The 18101-nt window shown below is 36.8% G+C and overlaps 1 pseudogene; it reads left to right on the forward strand.

Moving 5' to 3' along the window:
* The first annotated feature begins 220 nt into the window (after nt 1-220).
* The window catches only part of LOC100437276 (UDP-glucuronosyltransferase 2A3-like), a 30916-nt pseudogene continuing 13035 nt past the window's right edge, over nt 221-18101 (forward strand).

The raw sequence follows: 18101 nt of genomic DNA on the forward strand, positions 1-18101 counted from the left end.
TAAGTTCTAGAAGGTTGGAACAAATTTTCCAAATTTTCCCTGATACATTGCTACATTGCATTTCTTTTTGATATCTTCAATAAATGTTAAACTGGCAACCAACCAATGAACTTTACTCTTAAAATATTAGTTTTTAACTTCTATGCTTATATTGTCATTTCAATTTCATGCTTAGTAACTACAAAACTATTGTAGATCAGTGTGTGAGGGAACTGCTGTCATGAGGTCCAAGAAGTCAACTTTGGTATTTCTGCCCCTGCAACTCTTCTGTGCTGGCTGCAGATTCTGTGAGAAGGTCCTGGTGTGGCCCTGTGACATGAGCCATTGGCTTAATGTCAAGGTCATTCTAGAGGAGCTCATAGTGAGGGGCCATAAGGTAATAGTATTGACTCATTCAAAGTCTTTGTTAATTGACTACAGGAAGCCTTCTGCACTGAAATTTGAGGTGGTCCATATGCCACAGGACAAAACAGAAGAAAATGAAATATTTGTTGACCTAGCTCTGAATGTCTTGCCAGGCTTATCAACCTGGCAATCAATTATAAAATTAATTTTTTTGTTGTTGAAATAAAAGGAAATTTAAAAATGATATGTGAGAGCATTATCTACAATCAGACACTTATGAAGAAGCTACAGGAAGCCAACTACAATGTAATGCTTATAGACCTTGTGATTCCCTGTGGAGACCTGATGGCTGAGTTGCTTGCTGTCCCTTTTGTACTCACACTTAGAACTTCTCTAAGAGGCAATATGGAGTGAAGCTGTGGGAAACTTCCAGCTCCACTTTCCTATGTACCGGTGCCTATGACAGGACTAACAGACAGAATGACCTTTCAGGAAAGATTTAAAAATTCAGTGCTTTCAGTTTTCTTCCACTTCTGGATTCAGGATTATGACTATCATTTTTGGGAAGAGTTTTATAGTAAGACATTAGGTAAGAGATTCTTGTTTTACTTTTAATTTAGTTATCAAAATAAATATTTTTAAAAATTGCTCTACATTGTCTATGACACATATATGCAGGTTAATGAGTTTCTATCATAGAAAATGTTGTAGCTGTTCTTCATGAAGAAAGTATATTTGTTCTAAGCATAAGATAACCTACTTTCTTAATACCAGTGATAAACTTAAAATGATCATCATTAACAAAGAGATTATATTTTGTATTTCCTTGAAATAGCCCAAACCTACATCACATATTTTTGAGAATCATTGATTGTTACTTTGAATTTTAAACCATTTTTATTGAAATAAGATGCTAATCATCCTTTTCTCTCTCATCAAAAATTTCAAAAAAAAATCTTCAGAAAATCCTCTTTGAATTATTTTTTCAAGAGTGGTTAAATTGAAATATTTTCTAGAATTCTCTAATTTCTTAGGTGATTACTTCACAAAAACTTGAAAAAATGTTATAAAAAGTTAAATGACTTATGGTCTTGTGGGGCATGAGATAATAGAATTTTTACTTTACAAATATATATCCATTTGGCTTATTTTTATTTCTTTGCTTTACTTATAAAAAAGTTGTTTTGCTTTGCAGTTTTCATACACAGTTGTGATCGGACCTGGTCAATGCAACACATTTTTAATCCAAATATGGTTGAGAAATATGTAGAAACATGAACAAAGGAACAATCATAATAGACACTAAAATATTGTTTCATGTATTCCACTGAATTCTAATACATAGACTGTTTCACAGAACTAATATTCAGAGGATCCCACTTCAAAAGTCCTTAGCCTTAGACATGATTTGAATTTACATGTATTGATTAGCTCTAATTAATTTTGTATTCAGTAAGTTCTGCCTAGCTTACCATTTTATTTCCATAAGTTCTTATGCATAGGCATATTTCATTTTATTATACTTTGCTTTATTGTGCTTCACCAAAATTGGGAACAGTTAGTTTAGACATCACCCAAAAAATTCAACCCAGAAAGTAATTCCCAAATGTACATTATAATCAAATTACCAAAAATCAAAGAACAAAAACAATACTGAAAGCAGCAGGAGACAGAGAAAAACAAAACAAAACAACAACAAAACATAACACATTCAATAGTGTTCCCAGTTTTCAGTGAATTTCCCAGAAAAAATAAAAAAACAAATGAACAAAAAAGCTTGCAGGAAAGAAAAGAATGGGATACTATAGTCAAAATGTTGAAGAAAACAAAAATTTGAAAAACCTTTAATCCAAGAATACTGTACTCATCAAAGCACTTCTTCATATATAAGGAAGAGGTAAAGACTTTTCAAGACAAATAAAAGCTAAGATTTCTCCAGCACCAAACCTGTCTTAGAAGAAATGCAAAGGATATTTTTCACTCTAAAGGAAAAGAACACTAACTTGTAACAAATAAAAATATAAAAAATCACTAGTAAATGTAAATATATAGACAAATTCAGAATAATCTAATGCTGTAATTGATATTTAGTATAAAGAATATAAAGGAAAATTAATAAAGGTAACAACTACAACAATGATTAAGGGATTATGCATTATTTTCCAAGTTTCTTTTTTTTTTTTGTTTATATTTTATGTGATTCCTAAACTTTTCAAATGGATTTACTGTGAATTTCTTTTTGAATATCTAAGAATCTTCAATTCTTCTGATGCATTATTGAACACTGATTGGTTTCTTTTGGAGATGGCATATTTCCCTGTTTTATCTTTTTTAACACAAGCAAAGATCATTCTGTTCGGAACTGGGTTCATAGTTTTATAAACCTTATGCCAAATTTTGGCACCATACAATATTTGGCATGAGTAAGATTGAAACCACTTGAATAATATGTGGAAAGAAAATGCTGACAATTTTTAAGACATCTCTAATATTACATTACCAATACTTTTAAAGCTAGCTTATTCATTAAAAATTTTACTCAAGTCACATGGACTTGAAAAGTAGTTGGGTTTATTATTTCCTTAATTTATGAGGTCTCCTTAATTTTAAGTTTATTTGGTACCTTGTAGCTATAACACATAAAAAATACACGTATGTACAGATAAACAGACACATACACACTCATACAAAGAGTCTATATATTTTATTTCAGAACTCTAGACATAAGATATTTATAGAAATTCACTGGTTGCGGAAGAAGAAGAAGAAGAAGAAGAAGAAGAAGAAGAAGAAGAAGAAGAAGAAGAAGAAGAAGAAACAACACTGAAGCAATGGTTGTAGCCAAAAAGTTTTTTTTCTTTCTTTCTTTCTTTTTTTTTCTCAGTAGAAAATGAGCAGTAGACTTAAAGAAAAAAAAAAGAAGGAAAAATACAGAACCTAGAGACTTTCTAGTTACCTGTCAGACTTTGGGGCTAAATTTTTACTTAGTGTAATTTGACCATTAGTTTAAAATGTGCAAAACAGAACATAATATGTAACCATCTGGAGCACTAGAAACTCTGATACTCCATTCTGACATTGCTAAAAAGAACTACCTGAGACTGGGTAATTTATGAAGAAAAGAGGTTTAATTGACTCACATTCCATAGGGTGTATAGGTAGCATGACTGAGGAGGCCTAAGAACACTTACAATCATGCCAGATGGTAAAGTGGAAGCCAACACATCTTACATGGCTGGAGCAGCATGAAGGTGGGGGGTGATGATACCCACTTTTAAACAACCAGATCTTATAAGAGCTGTATCACAAGATAACACTAGGAGGATGGTGCTAAAACATTAGAAACCACCCCAATGATTCAATCACTTCCCACCAGCCTCCATCTCTAGCACTGAAGATAACAATTTGCATTAGTCCATTCTCATACTGCTAATAGATACACCCAAGACTGGGTAAATTATACAGAAGAAAGGTTTAATGGACTCACAGTTCAGCATGGCTGGGGTGGCCTCAGGAAACTTACCATCATGGTGGAAGGGGAAGCAAACACGTCCTTTGAGCAAAAGGGGGAAAAGCCCCTTATAAAACCATCAGATCTAATGAGAACTCATTCACCATCATGAGAACAGCAGCATGGGAATAAGCGCCCCCGTGATTAAATTACCTCCCACTGGGTCCCTCCCAAAACACATGGGGATTATGGGAACTACAATTCAAGATGAGATTTGGATGGTGACACAGCCAAAATATACCACAATTTAACATGAGATTTGGGTGGGAACATAGAGCCAAACCATATCATTCTCTCCATGAATCCTCCCAAATCTCATGTCCTTCTCACATTTTAAAACAAAATCATGCCTTCTCCACAGTCCCTCAAAGTCTTAACACATCCCAGAATTACCCAAAATCTCCAAATTCTAAGTCTCATCTGAGACAAGGCAAGTCCCTTCCACTTATGAGCTTGGAAAATAAAAAACAAGTGAGTTACTTCGAAGATACAGTGGGGAATGTATCTTGGAATACATTCCAAGCAACTAAGTGAATGCTCCCTTTTTAAAAGGAAGAAATTGGCCAGAACAAAGGGGCTACAGGCCCCAGGCAAGTCCTAAACCCAGCAGAGCACTCATTAAATCTTAAAGCTCCAAAATAATTTCCTTTGACTCTATGTCTCACATCCAGGGCACAGCAGTGCAACGGGAGGGCTCTCAAGGCTTTGGGAAGTTCTGCTCCTGTGGATCTGCCTGTCTTTTTCTCATCTACCTGTCTTTTTCTGAGCCTCCAAACTGTTCCAACCTCTGCCCATTACCCAGCTCCAAAGTTGCTTCCACATTTTCAGGTATCTTTAAAGAAATGCCCCACCTCTCTAGTTTTCTGTATTAGTTTGTTGTCACATTGTTCTCACATCTTCTGTACAACTTTATTCTCACATTTGTTCTCATATTGCTATAAAGAGCAACTGGGTAATTTATGAAGAAAAGAGGATTAAGTTACTCACAGTTCTCCAGGCTGTATAGGTACCATGGCTGAGGAGGCCTCAGGAAACTTATAATTATGAGAAGGTGAAGGGGAAGCCAACAGGTCCTACCTAACTGGAGCAGGAGGAAGGGTGGGGGGACGGGGAGATGCTACACACATTTAAACAACCAGATCTTCTGAAAACTCTATGACAAGATGGCACTATGGGGGTCCTAAACCACTAGACATGGAATGCCCTCAAACTTCTCCATTCTACACAAACGCTTGCAAATGGAAGCCCATGAAACCAAAACATTGCCTCAAAAGTTTTTCTCCTTGTCTTTCCTCATTCTTAAATTTTTTCCCACATTTTTTCTTAAAAGGAGGAACCAAACTGTGCTTTTGTAGGGCAGGCCTGATGGTGACAAAATCTCTCAGCATTTGCTTGTCTGTAAAGTATTTTATTTCTCCTTCACTTATGAAGCTTAGTTTGACTAGATATGAAATTCTGGGTTGAAAACTCTTTTCTTTAAGAATGTTGAATATTGGGCCCCACTCTCTTCTGGCTTGTAGAGTTTCTGCTGAAAAATCTGCTTTTAGTCTGATGGGCTTCCCTTTGTGGGTAACCCGACCTTTCTCTGGCTGCCCTTAACATTTTTCCTTCATTTCAACTTTGGTGAATCTGACAATTACGTGTCTTGGAGTTGCTCTTCTCGAGGAGTATATTTGTGGCATTCTCTGTATTTCCTGAATTTGAATGTTGGCCTGCCTTTCTAGACTAGGGAAGTTCTCCTGGATAATATCTTGCAGAGTGTTTTCCAACTTGGTTTCATTCTCCCCATCACTTTCAGGTACATGAATCAGACGTAGATTTAGTCTTTTCACATAGTCCCATATTTCTTGGAGGCTTTGTTCATTTCTTTTTATTCTTTTTTCTCTAAACTTCTCTTCTTGCTTCATTTCCTTCTGTTGATCTTCAATCACTGATACCTTTTTTTCCAGTTGATCGAATTGGCTACTGAAGCTTGTGCATTCATCTTGTAGTTCTTGTGCCATGGTTTTCAGTTCCATCAGGTCATTTCAGGACTTCTCTACACTATTTATTCTAGTTATCCATTTGTCTAATCTTTTTTCAAGGTTTTTAGCTTCTTTGTGATGGGTTTAAACTTCCTCCTTTAGCTCAGAGAAGTTTGATCATCTGAAACCTTCTTCTCTCAACTCATCAAAGTCATTCTCCATCCAGCTTTGATCCATTGCTGGTGAGGAGCTGTGTTCCTTTGGAGACAGAGAGGTGCTCTGATTTTTAGAGTTTTCAGCTTTTCTGCTCTGTTTTTTCCCCATCTTTGTGATTTTATCTACCTTTGGTCTTTGATGATGGTGATGTACAGATGGGGTTTTGGTGTGGATGCCCTTTCTGTTTGTTAGTTTTCCTTCTAACAGTCAGGACCCTCAGCTGCAGGTCTTTTGGAGTTTGCTGGAGGTCCACTCCAGACCCTGTTTGCCCGTTTGCCTGAATCACTTTATTGGCATATTCCTTTTATTGAGATGAACTGCACATTAACTTACAATATCTCCAAGACATGTGTGTATCACATTTCAAATAAAATGTGAAATCATTTATCTACTTAATGTAAAAAGCAAATTTAATTTTCTGTCCTCTGATCATCTTTGCACATGTTACTGTGTATTAATCCATTAAATATTGAATGACTACAATTGTTTAAAAACTGAGTCTTTCTTAAATGAGACCAAATATATTAATTAAAATCACCTAGAGGTTGGTAATGTAGGCAACATGTGAGACACAGAAAACAACAAATCTAGAGGACATAAATACATTTGCTTAAAAGTTGTGAGATAGCTGTATTGTAATTTCTGGTAATTTCAAACTGAGTATCTTCAGTAAAATTTATTCAATATCGAATTAAAGGCATTTGGATTTATGACCTAGGAAATAACTTCAAGCATTAAAAAGTGATGACCTTAAAAAGAGGATCTCCACACTATGGTGTACACCACCACCAACTTTGATTAGAATTTTACAGAGAAACAAATTCCCTTATGGGCTTTTATCTTTTTATCAGTTGCAAAATATGTTTTTGTAAAGATATGTGAATTACTTAGTCATTTGCAATTAGCCATTCTTCTGATTAAAAACCTAAAATTAAAACTTGAATATGTGTTTTCCTTCAAAGCACATCACTGGAGATAAACACTAAAGTAAGTATATGATGATCATAGCATGTACATGGGTGTTTCACAACCCAAAAAGAGGATTGTCATGGGTAAAAATCAGTCAAGGAATTCCTACTAATAAAACAGTAGCCTGTTAATTAAAGTAATGATATGCAATACAGCAAGTTAAAGGGAATTGATCCTGGTGGGATTATTGAAAGATATACCCTTGACTATAGATTAGAAAACACAGAGATGTTATTTGGTGAAGGTATCGTGGGACTCATCTATCATCTTCAATTCACTTGGAGAGGAAAGAATGAGCAATAAATTTATTTGTATTTTGGAGTTGTGTCTTTTTTAAGTTGTGAAAATACAATTATATATAACTGTCCTTCCTTCCTTCGTTCCTTGTTTCCTTCCTTCCTTCTTTCCTTCATTCCTTCCCTCCTTCTTTCCTTCCTTCCTTTTCTCCCTCCCTCCTTCCCTCCCCACCTCCCTCCCTCCCCATCCCTCCCTCCCTCCCTCTTTCCTTCCTTCCTTCTTTACTTCCTTCCTTCCTTCCTTTCCTCCTTTATTTCTCTGTTCTTCCTTTTTCCTTTCTTATTTTTTCATTTTTCTTTTTTTCTTCTTTTTTTCTTTATTATTTCATTAATTCCCCCTTCCATTTGACATCTAAAAACCATGTTGTTCTAGAGGACCTAAACTTACTTTTTAATAGTTTATTGAAAAATTAGTGGTACCCTTTTTTATTTAAATTGTATGCTAATTCATTCTGTTATTTCTTTTATTTAGGAAGGCCTACTACATTATGTGAGACTGTGGGAAAATCTGAGATATGGCTCATACAAACATATTGGATTTTGAATTTCCTCAACCATACCAACCTAATTTTGAGTTTGTTGGAGGATTGCACTGTAAACCTGCCAAAGCTTTGCCTAAGATAAGTCTATTTTATTAAGGAATATTATGTACTTTGTGACATGGCTTCTGTATTCCCTTGAAAGATTACAGCCTTAGTTATAGAAAAATGATGTTGAATGTTTTCCGCTTGCAACTCCATATTTATTTTCCATGTCACAATGGCTCTTATAGGTGATATATGTCTTTTCAGCATTATATTAATAGGAAATCAGAGCCATGAAGCTCACTAAAAAGAATGCTCTAGCCTTTTTCACGATCAAAATGGGCTTATGCATAAGGATATTTTCCATGAAAGTACAGAAATAGGCGTATTTTCATGAGACATATTGGATACATTCCACAGGAGTTGGTAAGTGAGAGAAAATAAGTGATTAAGGAAGACAAGGCATAAAGGAAGATTTCTATAAATAGAATGTTTAAGTGTTTAATGATAGTGATGGCTTTTACTCAAATACTTAGAGAAGTAATGTTGTTTATGATTTATATGATGAATTCTGTGTTGTGACTATCCACTTAGGGCTCGTGAGAATTTTAAGTGAGGTTTTATAAAAGTCATGTGAGAAAAACAAGGTTTCAATCTCTGTGGACAGAAATCTAAACATTGATAGTCATCAGGACAAGTAGAGCTCATGGAAATGATATTGCAGCCTGCAAGTTTCTTTTGGAGTGAAAATAAAATTGTATACTATATTCCTAAGTCATAGAGGGAAAAAAATTATAGTTCAAGGAATGTTGAAACAGTATTGTGAAGCAAAAGTGAGAAATAACTGTTATAGTTTTTTAAACGTTTTGTAAGTATGTCTTGAGTTCACTCTCCCAAAAGTGGCTATCAGCTCTACCCTTGATCTGACAAGGTTCCAGGGCATTTAGTCATGGATGTTCATAATCTACCTCTCATGGGATACTTTTTATTCTAATGAACAGCCTAATACCAAGTATGCAATCTATACCAAGATTGTTCTTATAGGGAACTTGTTTACACTGGAAGACACCACTGTGTCTCCTGTATGACCTATGTCTTCTTTACTCTTGCAAAGGTAACCACTCTATAGGAAACCCTGACCATGCCAGATGTTATGTTTGTGTTGGTCAAGTGAGAAACAGAGGAGAAACTTAACCAAACTCATAAAATAACAGAAGCAGTGTACTCTCACTATTTCTAGAGAAAAGAGTTCACTCCCACTTTTACACACACACACACACAGAAACACACACACACACACAAACATACACACAGGAATAATCATGTAAGTCATATTTTTTAAAAAGTTAGATCCATACAGCAATAATTTATGAGGTAAAAGCTTTTGTGCTAATAATTTTACAAGTTTAATTGAGATAGATTTTAAGGCTGTCTTACACTAAATATTTATTTTTATTTTTTATTTAAATTTGACAAGTAATAATTGCTTCTGTTTAAGAGAAATGCTGTGGTGTTGCAATACATTTATACATTGTATAATAATTACATCAAGATAGTTAATAAACCCATCATCTAAATATTTATCATTTCTTTTTAGTGATAACATTCAAAAACCTTCTTTCTATCTTGAAATATGTACTACATGACTATTAACCATAGTTATCCAACTATGTAATATAATAACAGAACATATCTTCCTAACTATAACTTCGTATCTACTGATCCACCATTTCTCATTGCCCTCTCTACTATCTCTTCACCCTCTAATAACCACAATTCTACTCTCTTTTTCTATTATGATTAAAATTTCTGACTCTGCATAAAAGAATCCATGTTAGCTGTGCCTGATTATTTCACTTAACATTATGCCCTGCAGGTTCATTCATGTTTCTACACATGACAGAATTTCATTCCTTTTTTCCAGTATATATCCAATGAAATGAATATATATACACATTGGAAACAAATATATATATATACAATGGATGGAATTCTATTGATCTATAAAAAAGCTAATATATAATAGAAATAAAGCTTATATAAATCTAATGGAATGGATACTATATATATATATCTAATGGAATAGGTATATATAACTATAGAGATATACACACACTATATATACATATACACACATTCCATTTAATATATATATATATTCAAATGTGTGTATACATATATCCAATGGAATGGACACACATGTATACTTTTTTCCATATTTTCTTTATGTATTTGTTCATTAGTAGATGTTCTGCTTGATTCATCCCTTGACTATATGAATAATGGTGATGAAAACATAGAAGGACAGATATCTCCATGACATTTTATTTCATTTAAATATATACCCAGTAATGGAAATGCTGTATCATATGATAGTTCTATTTTCAATTTCTGATGAACCACCATACTGTTTTCCTTACTGATTTTACTAACTTGCATTTCCCTCAACAATTTATAAAAGATTCTCTTTCTCTGCATACTTGCTAACACTTGTTATTTTTGTCTTTTTGATAATAGCCATAACAGTGTTGATGTGATATCTCATTGTAGTTTGATTTGCACTTCCCTGATGACTAGTGATTTTGAGCATTTTATAATACACATCTTAGTCACTGATAGTCTTCTTTTCAGAAATGTCTATTCAGGTCTTTTGCTTATTTTTTAATCAAAATAGTAATTCATTGTTATTGACTGATGTGACTTCTATGTATATTTGATGTATTAACTCTGTCAGATTTATAGATTTCAATTTGTTTTCGTGTTGTGGATCATCTCTTTACTCTGTTGCTTGCTTCATCTTCTCTGCACAAGCTCAATACTTTGATGTAACCCATTTATCTACCTTTGTTTTGTCGGCTGTGCTTCTGAAGTCCTATCCAAAAAAGTCCTTGCCTAGACCAATGTCACAAATCATTGCTCCTACAGTTTATTCTAATAATTGTATAATGTTTAATCTTATATTTGACTTTGTAATTCATTTTTACTTACTTTATATATGGTGAGGGATAGGGGTCTAGTTTCATTTTCTGCATGTGGATATGCAGTTTTCGTAGCACCATTTAGTGAAGAGATTGCCTTTTTTCTAGTATGTGTTCTTGGCACCATTGTCAAAAGTCACTTAACTGCTATCTTCCTCCATTTGTGTTGTTATAAAGGAATACATGAGACTAGAAAATTCATATAGAAAATAGGTTTATTTGAATCATAGTTCTGCATACTGTACAAGAAGCACAGCATTGACTTCTGCTTGGCCTCTGGTAAAGTTCTCAGGCTGCTTCCACTTGTGGTACGAGGCAAATGTGAGCTGGTATGTGCAAAGGTCACATGACAAGAGAGGAAACCACAACGAGGGGATGTGGGAGAGTGCCAGGTTTTGCTAAGCAACTAGCTCTTCTAAGAACTAATAGAGTAAAAATTCCCCTCCCAGGCAGGGGATCAATCTCTTCATAAGGGATCTGCTTCCATAACAAAGGCACATTATGTTACGTTCTACCTCCAAAACTGGGGATCAAATTTCAACATGAAGTGTGGAGGGCTCAACTATCCATACTATGGCAGTTGTAAATACATGAATTTATATTGTGGATCTCTAACCTATATGGCTGATGTGGTGTTATTTCTGAGGCCCCTGTTCTGTTCCATTGGCCTACATATCTGTTTTGGTACCGGTACCATGCTGTTTTGGTTAATGTAGCCATGTACCATAGTTTAGAGTCGGGTAGTTTGATGCCCCAGGCTGTGTTCTTTTTGCTTAGGATTGTCTTGGCAATGTGGGCTCTTTTTTGGTTCCAAATAAACTTTTTTTTTTTATTTTTTTAAAATTATTATTATTATTGTTATTATACTTTAGGTTTTATGGTACATGTGCACAATGTGCAGGTAAGTTACATATGTATACATGTGCCATGCTGGTGCGCTGCACCCACTAACTCGTCATCTAGCATTAGGTATATCTCCCAATGCTATCCCTCCCCCCTCCCCCCACCCCACAACAGTCCCCGAAGTGTGATGTTCCCCTTCCTGTGTCCATGTGTTCTCATTGTTCAATTCCCACCTATGAGTGAGAACATGTGGTGTTTGGTTTTTTGTTCTTGTGATAGTTTACTGAGAATGATGATTTCCCATTTCATCCATGTCCCTACAAAGCACATGAACTCATCATTTTTTATGGCTGCATAGTATTCCATGGTGTATATGTGCCACATTTTCTTAATCCAGTCTATCATTGTTGGACATCTGGGTTGGTTCCAAGTCTTTGCTATTGTGAATAATGCCGCAATAAACATGCGTGTGCATGTGTCTTTATAGCAGCATGATTTATAGTCCTTTGGGTATATACTCAGTAATGGGATGTCTGGGTCGAATGGAATTTCTAGTTCTAGATCCCTGAGGAATCACCACACTGACTTCCACAAGGGTTGAACTAGTTTACAGTCCCACCAACAGTGTAAAAGTGTTCTTATTTCTCCACATCCTCTCCAGCACCTGTTGTTTCCTGACTTTTTAATGATTGCCATTCTAACTGGTGTGAGATGGTATCTCATTGTGGTTTTGATTTGCATTTCTCTGATGGCCAGTGATGGTGAGCATTTTTTCATGTGTTTTTTGGCTGCATAAATGTCTTCTTTTGAGAAGTGTCTGTTCATGTCCTTCGCCCACTTTTTGATGGGGTTGTTTTTTTTTTCTTGTAAATTTGTTGGAGTTCATTGTAGATTCTGGATATTAGCCCTTTGTCAGATGAGTAGGTTGTGAAAATTTTCTGCCATTTTGTAGGTTGCCTGTTCACTCTGATGGTAGTTTCTTTTGCTGTGCAGAAGCTCTTTAGTTTAATTAGAACCCATTTGTCAATTTTGGCTTTTGTTGCCATTGCTTTTGGTGTTTTAGACATGAAGTCCTTGCCCATGCCTGTGTCCTGAATGGTAATGCCTAGGTTTTCTTCTAGGGTTTTTATAGTTTTAGGTCTAACGTTTAAGTCTTTAATCCATCTTGAATTGATTTTTGTATAAGGTCTAAGGAAGGGATCCAGTTTCAGCTTTCTACATATGGCTAGCCAGTTGTCCCAGCACCATTTATTAAATACGGAATCCTTTCCCCATTTCTTGTTCTTCTCAGGTTTGTCAAAGATTAGATAGTTGTAGATATGTGGCATTATTTCTGAGGGCTCTGTTCTGTTCCATTGATCTATATCTCTGTTTTGGTACCCGTACCATGCTGTTTTGGTTACTGTAGCCTTGTAGTATAGTTTGAAGTCAGGTAGTGTGATGCCTCCAGCTTTGTTCTTTTGGCTTAGGATTGACTTGTTGATGCGGGCTCTTTTTTGGTTCCATATGAACTTTAAAGTAGTTTTTTCCAATTCTGTGAAGAAAGTCATTGGTAGCTTGATGGGGATGGCATTGAATATGTAAATTACCTTGGGGAGGATGGCCATTTTCATGATATTAATTCTTCCTACCCATGAGCATGGAATGTTCTTCCATTTGTTTGTATCCTCTTTTATTTCCTTGAGCAGTGGTTTGTAGTTCCCCTTGAAGAGGTCCTTCACATCCCTTGTAAGTTGGATTCCTAGGTATTTTATTCTCTTTGAAGCAATTGTGAATGAGTTCACTCATGATTTGGCTCTCTGTTTGTCTGTTATTGATGTATAAGAATGCTTATGATTTTTGTACATTGATTTTGTATCCTGAGACTTTGCTGAAGTTGCTTATCAGCTTAAGGAGATTTTGGGCTGAGACAATGGGGTTTTCTAGATACACAATCATATCATCTGCAAACAGGGACAATTTGACTTCCTCTTTTCCTAATTGAATAGCCTTGATTTCCTTCTCCTGCCTAATTGCCCTGGCCAGAACTTCCAACACTATGTTGAATAGAAGTGGTGAGAGAGGACATCCCTGTCTTGTGCCAGTTTTCAAAGGGAATGCGTCCAGTTTTTGCCCATTCAGTATGATATTGGCTGTGGGTTTGTCATAGATAGCTCTGATTATTTTGAGATATTTCCCATCAATACCTAATTTATTGAGAGTTTTTAGCATGAAGGTTGTTGAATTTTGTCAAAGGCCTTTTCTGCATCTATTGAGATAATCATGTGGTTTTTGTCTTTGGTTCTGTTTATATGCTGGATTACATTTATTGATTTGTGTATATTGAACCAGCCTTGCATCCCAGGGATGAAGCCCACTTGATCATGGTGGATAAGCTTTTTGATGTGCTGCTGTATTCAGTTTGCCAGTATTTTATTGAGGATTTTTGCATCAATGTTCATCAAGGATATTGGTCTAAAATTCTCTTTTTTTGTTGTGTCTCTGCCAGGCTTTGGTATCAGGATGATGCTGGCCTCCTAAAATGAGTTAGGGAGGATTCCCTCTTTTTCTATTGATTGGAATAGTTTCAGAAGGAATGGTACCAGTTCCTCCTTGTAGCTCTGGTAGAATTCGGCTGTGAATCCATCTGGTCCTGGACTCTTTTTGGTTGGTAAGCTGTTGATTATTGCCACAATTTCAGCTCCTGTTATTGGTCTATTCAGAGATTCAACTTCTTCCTGGTTTAGTCTTGGGAGGGTGTATGTGTTGAGGAATTTATCAATTTCTTCTAGATTTTCTAGTTTATTTGTGTAGAGGTGTTTTTAGTATTCTCTGATGGTAGTTTGTGTTTCTGTGGGATCGGTGGTGATATCCCCTTTATCATTTTTTATTGCATCTATTTGATTCTTCTCTCTTTTATTCTTTATTAATCTTGCTAGAGGTCTATCAATTTTGTTGATCTTTTCAAAAAATCAGCTCCTGGATTCATTAATTTTTTGAAGGGTTTTTTGTGTCTCTATTTCCTTCAGTTCTGCTCTGATTTTAGTTATTTCTTGCCTTCTGCTAGCTTTTGAATGTATTTGCTCTTGCTTTTCTAGTTCTTTTAATTGTGATGTTAGGGTGTCAATTTGGGATCTTTCCTGCTTCCTCTTGTGGGCATTTAGTGCTATAAATTTCCCTCTACACACTGCTTTGATTGCATCCCAGAGATTGTTGTATGTTGTGTCTTGGTTCTCGTTGGTTTCAAAGAACATCTTTATTTCTGCCTTCATTTCATTATGTACCCAGTAGTCATTCAGGAGCAGGTTGTTCAGTTTCCATGTAGTTGAGTGGTTTTGAGTGAGTTTCTTAATCGTGAGTTCTAGCTTGATTGCACTGTGATCTGAGAGATAGTTTGTTATAATTTCTGTTCTTTTATATTTATTGAGGAGAGCTTTACTTCCAAGTATATGGTCAATTTTGGAATAGGTGCTGTGTGGTGTTGAAAAAAATGTATATTCTGTTGATTTGTGGTGGAGAGTTCTGTAGATGTCTATTAGGTCCGCTTGGTGCAGAGCTGAGTTCAATTCCTGGGTATCCTTGTTGACTTTCTGTCTCATTGATCTGTCTAATGTTGACAGTGGGGTGTTAAAATCTCCCATTATTAATGTGTGGGAGTCTAAGTCTCTTTGTAGGTCACTCAGGACTTGCTTTATGTATCTGGGTGCTCCTGTATTGGGTGCATATATATTTAGGATAGTTAGCTCTTCTTGTTGAATTAATTCCTTTACCATTATGTAATGGCCTTCTTTATCTCTTTTGATCTTTGTTGTTTTAATGTCTGTTTTATCAGAGACTAGGATTGCAACCCCTGCCTTTTTTTGTTTTCCATTTGCTTAGTAGATCTTCCTCCATCCTTTTATTTTGAGCTTATGTGTGTCTCTGCACGTGAGATGGGTTTCCTGAATACAGCACACTGATGGGTCTTGAGTCTTTATCCAATTTGCCAGTCTGTGTCTTTTAATTGGGGCATTTAGTCCATTTACATTTGAAGTTAATATTGTTACGTGTGAATTTAATCCTGTCATTGTGATGTTAGCTGGTTATTTTGCTCGTTAGTTGATGCAGTCTCTTCCTAGTCTTGATGGTCTTTACATTTTGGCATGATTTTGCAGCGGCTGGTACCGGTTGTGCCTTTCCATGTTTAGTGCTTCCTTCAGGAGCTCTTTTAGGGCAGGCCTGGTGGTGACAAAATCTCTGAGCATTTGCTTGTCTGTAATGTATTTTATTTATCCTTCACTTATGAAGCTTAATTTGGCTGGATATGAAATTCTGGGTTGAAAATTCTTTTCTTTAAGAATGTTGAATATTGGCCCCCACTCTCTTCTGGCTTGTAGGGTTTCTGCGGAGAGATCTGCTGTTAGTCTGATGGGCTTCCCTTTGATGGTAACCCGACCTTTCTCTCTGGCTGCCCTTAACATTTTTTCCTTCATTTCAACTTTGGTGAATCTGACAATTATGTGTCTTGGAGTTGCTCTTCTCGAGGAGTATCTTTGTGGTGTTCTCTGTATTTCCTGAATCTAAATATTGGCCTGCCTTGCTAGATTAGGGAAGTTCTCCTGGATAATATCCTGCAGAGTGTTTTCCAACTTGTTTCCATTCTCCCCGTCACTTTCAGGTACACCAATCAGACGTAGATTTGGTCTTTTCACATAGTCCCACATTTCTTGGAGGCTTTGCTCATTTCTTTTTATTCTTTTTTCTCTAATCTTCCCTTCTCGGTTCATTTCATTCATTTCATCTTCCAGGGCTGATACCCTTTCTTCCTGATTTGATTGCATCAGCTCCTGAGGCTTCTGCATTCTTCACGTAGTTCTCGAGCCTTGGTTTTCAGCTCCATCAGCTCCTTTAAGCACTTCTCTGTATTGGTTATTCTAGTTATACATTCTTCTAAATTTTTTTCAAAGTTTTCAACTTCTTTGCCTTTGGTTTGAATATTCTCCCATAGCTCGGAGTAATTTGATCGTCTGTAGCCTTCTTCTCTCAGCTCGTCAAAGTCATTCTCCGTCCAGCTTTGTTCCGTTGCTGGTGAGGAACTGCATTCCTTTGGATGAGGAGAGGTACTCTGCTTTTTAGAGTTTCCAGTTTTTCTGCTCTGTTTTTTCCCCATCTTTGTGGTTTTATCTACTTTTGGTCTTTGATGATGGTGATGTACAGATGGATTTTTGGTGTGGATATCCTTTCTGTTAATTTTCCTTCTAACAGACAGGACCCTCAGCTGCAGGTCTGTTGGAGTACCTGGCCAGCCATGTGAGGTGTCAGTCTGCCCCTGCTGGGGGGTGCCTCCCAGTTAGGGTGCTCTGGGGTCAGGGGTCGTGGACCCACTTGAGGAGGCAGTCTGCCCATTCTCAGATCTCCAGCTGCATGCTGGGAGAACCACTGCTCTCCTCAATGCTGTCAGACAGGGACATTTAAGTCTGCAGAGTTTACTGCTGTCTTTTTGTTTGTCTGTGCCCTGCCCCCAGAGGTGGAGCCTACAGAGGCAGGCAGGCCTCCTTGAGCTGTGGTGGGCTCCACCCAGTTCAAGCTTCCTGGCTGCTTTGTTTACCTAAGCGAGCCTGGGCAACAGCGGGCGCCCCTCCCCCAGCCTCGCTGCTGCCTTGCTGTTTGATCTCAGACTGCTGTGCTAGCAATCAGCGAGGCTCCCTGGGTGTAGGACCCTCTGAGCCAGTTGCAGGCTATAATCTCCTGGGGCACCATTTCCTAAGCCCTTCGGAAAAGCACAGTATTCAGGTGGGAGTGGCCAGATTTTCCAGGTGCCATCTGTCATCCCTGGAAAGGGAACTCCCTGAGCCCTTGCACTTCCCGAGTGAGGCAATGCCTGGGCCCTGCTTTGGCTGGCACAGGGTACACTCACCCACTGACCTGCGCCCACTGTCTGGCACTCCCTAGTGAGATGAACACGGTACCTCAGTTGGAAATGCAGAAATCACCCATCTTCTGCCTCACTCACGCTGGGAGCTGTAGACCGGAGCTGTTCCTATTTGGCCATCTTGGCTCCTCCCCCCTCCATATAAACTTTAAAGTAGTTTTTTCCAATTCTGTGAAGAAAGTCATTATTAAGCTGATGGGGATAGCATTGAATCTATAAATTACCTTGGGCAGTATGGCCATTTTTACCATATTGATTCTTCCTATCCATGAGCATGGAATATTCTTCCATTTGTTTGTGTCTTTATTTCATTGAGCAGTGGTTTCTAGTTTGCTTTGAAGAGGTTCTTCACATTCCTTGTAAGTTGGATTCCTAGGTGTTTTATTATCTTTGTAGGAATTGTGAATGGGAGTTCACTCTTGAGTTGGCTCTCTGTTTGTCTGTTCTTGTTGTAGAGGAATGCTTGTGATTTTTGTACATTAATTTTGTATCCTGAGACTTTGCTGAAGCTGCTTATCAGCTTAACGAGATGTGGGGCTGAGATGATGGGGTTTTCTAAATATAC

The sequence above is a fragment of the Pongo abelii genome, chromosome 3, assembly GCF_028885655.2.
Source record: "Pongo abelii isolate AG06213 chromosome 3, NHGRI_mPonAbe1-v2.0_pri, whole genome shotgun sequence".
Lineage (NCBI taxonomy): Eukaryota > Metazoa > Chordata > Mammalia > Primates > Hominidae > Pongo > Pongo abelii.